This window comes from Pinus tabuliformis, chromosome 5_2 (genome assembly GCF_031772625.1).
Source record: "Pinus tabuliformis cultivar Carrire ecotype Pingquan chromosome 5_2, CPIR1, whole genome shotgun sequence".
NCBI classification, from domain to species: domain Eukaryota; kingdom Viridiplantae; phylum Streptophyta; class Pinopsida; order Pinales; family Pinaceae; genus Pinus; species Pinus tabuliformis.
The window spans coordinates 455,106,467-455,111,413 of record NC_142306.1 but is presented as its reverse complement, the minus strand read 5'-3'; the positions used below and the strand labels follow the sequence as shown (position 1 = coordinate 455,111,413).

At 37.6% G+C, this 4,947-nt stretch overlaps 1 long non-coding RNA gene across 1 annotated transcript; it reads right to left on the bottom strand.

The window, feature by feature from the left end:
* Positions 1–325: 325 nt before the first annotated feature.
* On the bottom strand, positions 326–785 carry LOC149159648 (uncharacterized). Its single transcript, XR_016261146.1, has 2 exons — positions 550–785; positions 326–456 (listed from the first exon to the last, which is right to left on the bottom strand). It is a non-coding gene; the product is annotated as an uncharacterized LOC149159648 (long non-coding RNA).
* Positions 786–4,947: the final 4,162 nt, after the last annotated feature.

The following is a 4,947-nucleotide window of genomic DNA, read 5'->3' as shown; positions in this document are numbered from 1 at the left end:
TAGTTACAAATAATCAAGGAAAACCATAGAGAAAATTTAGGGTCGATACAGAGAAAGCCTGTGGGGAAATTTCTCACTAAAATATTTTCAACCAAAAGGGTTTTTCATGGTATCAATTTTGCCTACACAAGAGATTAAAAACATAATAAATCTCAGTAAAAATTGAACTGATCAGAGGGAGGCCGTGGTTCTAACCCTCAGAAGTTTTTACAACCATAAAAGCAAACGGATAGAACCTGTAACCAGTTAAACTATTACAAGGTTAAAAATTAATAATCTCGGAGGGTTTGTAGAAACAACTCACCGAGAACCAAAGTCTCTGGAGTTTGAGAAGGGAGCATAATGGGAAGCCACAAAACCGAGAGTATTTCCAACCTGGTAGCGGAAAGTGGTTCTTTTGTTCCATCCTCAGAGGATGAAGAGCTTGGTGACCGCTATGGAAACCTGCAGATTGACCTACACAGTGGAAAAGAAATCCAGTCAATGACAGTTTAATGTAATGCACCAAACCAAAACAATAAAACAACTAAAATAACCATAACATCTTACCCAAGTCGATTCAGGCATGGTAGCCCCATTTGAACAAGGCTAAATTATTAGAGAAGTCTCCACGAATTGGGATGGCAGCTGAACCAAACACTAAGTGGAACATAGGTTCTGTGGGAAACCAACAGCGCTGCTTCCCTGTGATGTTTCCACCGGAGAGAGAGAGCGAGGGATGAGTTGTACAATGAGGTCCTTGTGTGAATGAGGGTGATAATGAGTGCAAACAGCGGTGATCTAGGCAGTGGTTACCCTAACCCCTCCATTGGTGATCTCAACCGTCCAATTCGATATCTAATCCAAATGCCAGAAAACTGCCATATGGAAAAGGAAATGGTGTACACTTGGAGGGCACCTCGAAGGTTTGAGGCCAACCATTTGGAGTTAGTGATTTTCATTTTATCAACATCAAACCTTGAACTTTAACAAGCACTTATTTAATCTGCGTGACAATACATCCATACAGGGTAAATCAACAAAGAATATGCTTAAAGATTTTGATTTAGTATTTGTTAGGTAATATGTTTCCCAATGGCAGAATTAACTACATTAATTATGATGTACATGCATGGTAAAAGCTATGTACCGGTAACTTTGGTAATTAATGTATTTTTTTTTTTTTGTATTTTGAATTAATTATGGGTTGTGTGAAAATAATATAAATACTTTAAGGTGCTAAATTCATTTATATATTTATAAATGAAATTTAAATAATAAAATTGTAATATAACCAACAAAATTTAATTTAATTTATATATATATATATATATATATATATATATATATATATATATATATATATATATATATATATATATTTGTTTTTTCGAATAAAATAACTTATAATTGATAAAAAAATAATTATTAAAATTATTAAGAAGATTTTTCATTATTATTGTATATATATATATATATATATATATATATTAAATCAGATTTTTTTAAAATGAATTTTATATTGGACATGTGGCTCAAAGTCAACTAGTAAAAAGTAATTTGTTATGAGAATATAAATATTTAGTTTGTTAATAAAATGAAACTATTTTATGTATTATTTTTGGGAAATACATTAAAAGCTATCATGTGATATATTAGACTTATAACATCCGGTAAAATAGTTGGAATCAGTTATTCCCAAGATGGTGTAGTCAAAAGAAAAAATGTTGGCTCAAAAGACCACCAAAAGAATGCATGACTATAGATAAATGCCATGGATGGAAATTGTGAAAAAAAAAGAGTTGTGGGAGAAAGCAGCCACTAGGAGAGAAAGTCTGGACTTGAACCTAGAATTAGTAGGAGGCTCCTTAGGTTAAGGAAGTGTAAGCCATGAAATAGATACCGAGTTGTTTTTGTGGAAGGAAGGAGTAGAGCTCGAGGGGCCTAATGAAAACATAGTTCAATGATTGGGAGGAACATGGCAACCTCTAATCTATTTCCATGAACTTTTAAATAAGCATGTGAGTATTAGAAAAAAATTGCGTTAAATATATTTAATTTTGAAATTGAGGGTTGTAATTATATAAGGTAGTAATTCATTATATACATGTCATGGTAGCATTATTTCACTTGTTACAAAATTGAATACATACTCATACTACAGTAAAAGGGAGTGATATAGAATAATGCATTTTATAGATGAATAAGAATGGAAATTGGAACTAGGTTAGCATGTGAAGGGCCATAGATGAGGAGGGAAAACAACATGCAATCCCTAGAAAAAATAATAAATTAGACTAACCGCGCTTCTCGAAGAGATTTTTGTGAGCTCTTCCTCGCTTTCCTGCGAGGGTGAAATTAAGGGACTGGTTTCTAATTCTTCACTAGTTCCGCTTCTGTAGATCTTCTCACTTTGCGTAGTCCCAAACATTAATTTATTCACATAACCCTCTTTTCACACAATAACATCTTAATCCAAGTGTTCAAAGATTTAATATACTTACCTCGTGGTCCCTTGAGGAAGCGTCGCTCCGCCTCACTGTAGATGACAGTCGTATATACCACGAACTTAGTGATAAATCCTTCTATAATTTGGTCAAGCCAATGGTCCAAAACTCATGTGATCTTATCTCCTTACACTTCCAGTCTGCGCACTAATTCCGGAGTCCACCCGATTGGTTTGTCGAGCCTACACCTTCTCTGACTGTCTGCTAGCTTCGCGATCCACTCATACAACTCATAAGCAAAGGATACAAAGAAAATTTCATGGATTTCCATATAAAAGTAGCGCTCCAACCACTATTCCTTAGATACTCGCGGATTCCTATTTTCCTGCGCTTCGAACGCGTGAATCTTTTTGTCCAACCACCCTTCAATTTCTTTCTTCATTGGATTCTAGTGACACGACATCAAAAATCCCTTATGCAGATCCCGGTCTCGGCAACGTAACCATTTATTGGCCTTTAGGGGCCTGACCTAGGTTGAGAGATGATTTAACCAAACAAATCCCGGTACTATTGGCCCTTTCAGCAACAGTCCGTGGAGCGCGGACTGAGGTCTCACTCAAAGTAGTATGGGAGGGTTGTAGAACCGGGTTTCCGCACCCTAGAGATGTCTGATGGTTTTTCGGTGGTCCGTTGTTTGACCCTGCGCGCACGTTGCTACGCGCACTTATCAGTACCTCGCAGCCTACAATGCTACCTTCACGCAACCCTGTTCGAGGCGTGATTCGTAATTATTACCCTAGTTCCTTACTATTAACTTGAGATTATTTGATTACTTAACTTATCTGTGTGATCCCAATTATACTTAACAATGTTCAGTATTCATATAAATGCGCACGATAAAAAAAACAGTATAAATGCATAGAAAATCATACAGAAAAAGATACACAATATTTAGAATCAAGCTTCTCTTTATTATTCTTCTTCTTGGGTTATAGACTAAACTTCGCCCTGCACACTTAGCTACGAACTCTAATAGGCCTCTGCGCACTCAGCTGTAGAGCCTCTTCCTACTACTACGACCCAAGGCACTTAGACTTCTTCTCTATCCACTATCTTATAAACTTCATCCATGCTCATCTATCTCTTAATTCCTTTCACAACTTAGAGCCTTGCACTATTTATACAATCCCATGGTCTGCGGAAGATGGGTAGGCTGACATGACATTTCCTTACATTACAAAAATTAGGGTGAACAACCCTATGAGTCAATGTACATTTCACACTTCGTGCCCATAATTCGCGGAGTCTTATAACATATTTGACCAAAACTTGGGCTTTGAGCCCCAAAACATGCTGTGGAGGGATTTCATGCCCAACAAGATGTGATCGAGATGAGACACTTTGGATTTGATGGAGTTGCAACGATGGTGATGCCTTCGTGGTAGCACTTGGGCATGAGTTGACTTAATGAGACTTGACCACTTTTATAGTCTATAGACATGGTGACTGATTGGTTTATGACCATGGGTAGCACAAGGATGATGAGGTAGGTGTAGAATTTCCCTTTGACAGATGACATATTAAAGATGAGATGGAGGTTGCTTCATGGACATGGATATGGCACATTGAGAGTTGATTTGATGGGAGGAGATATTCATTTTGAGGAGATGAACCTCACACATATGGATGTTGATTCTTGGATAGAAGAAATTGATTGATATGAAACACATTCACGCCAACATCATGGGCAGCATGTTGCAGACAAGATGGAGATTATTTCATGGATCTGAGCATGCCTTACTTTATACTTTGATAGAGATGGGATAGATTCTTGATTGAATTGATGATGAGATGCTAAGAGAAACAACCAATGATGGCATGAGGAGGTGCATTTTTGTTATTTGAGCATGATGGTTGGACTGATCACCTGACTAGTTTAAGTCACGAAGGCTAACAGTATACTGAGATATCTTTGAGTTGAGTTGGAGTATCATGGTAGCAGTTCCCATGATTATGATACATGATGAGTCGACATGACGTCTGTTGCAGTGATAACATGTAGCTTGAGTTGGAGGGACAACCTTCCATGGTGGGGCAACATGTTGGAGATTGCGATGGATTTGGTTGATGATCATGGATTTAGGAGACTTTCCCATTCATGGAGTCATGAGCCTTGAGGGTTTGTGCGATGATAGAGAAGAGTTTGGAAACATGGAAATTTTTAGAGATTTTGGAGCTAGCAACACTTTGCGATGATATCGTGAAGTTGTCAGGGTTGACAACCTTATTTAGAGTGGGGGAGGATGTCAGGCCCACAACTTGAGTCAGGCATGCCCATGTGTGATGGGCACCTAAAATCAATTATGTGCAATGAGTTGTGTGGAGGTAAACTCGGTTATGTGTGATGGTGGGTAAAATTCTCAATTTTAAGCGAAGATTTGAGTCGGGCACTCCCACGTGTATGACAAGCACCCGAGATCGGTTATCTGTGACGAGTCACGCTGAGACATCCTTAGTTATG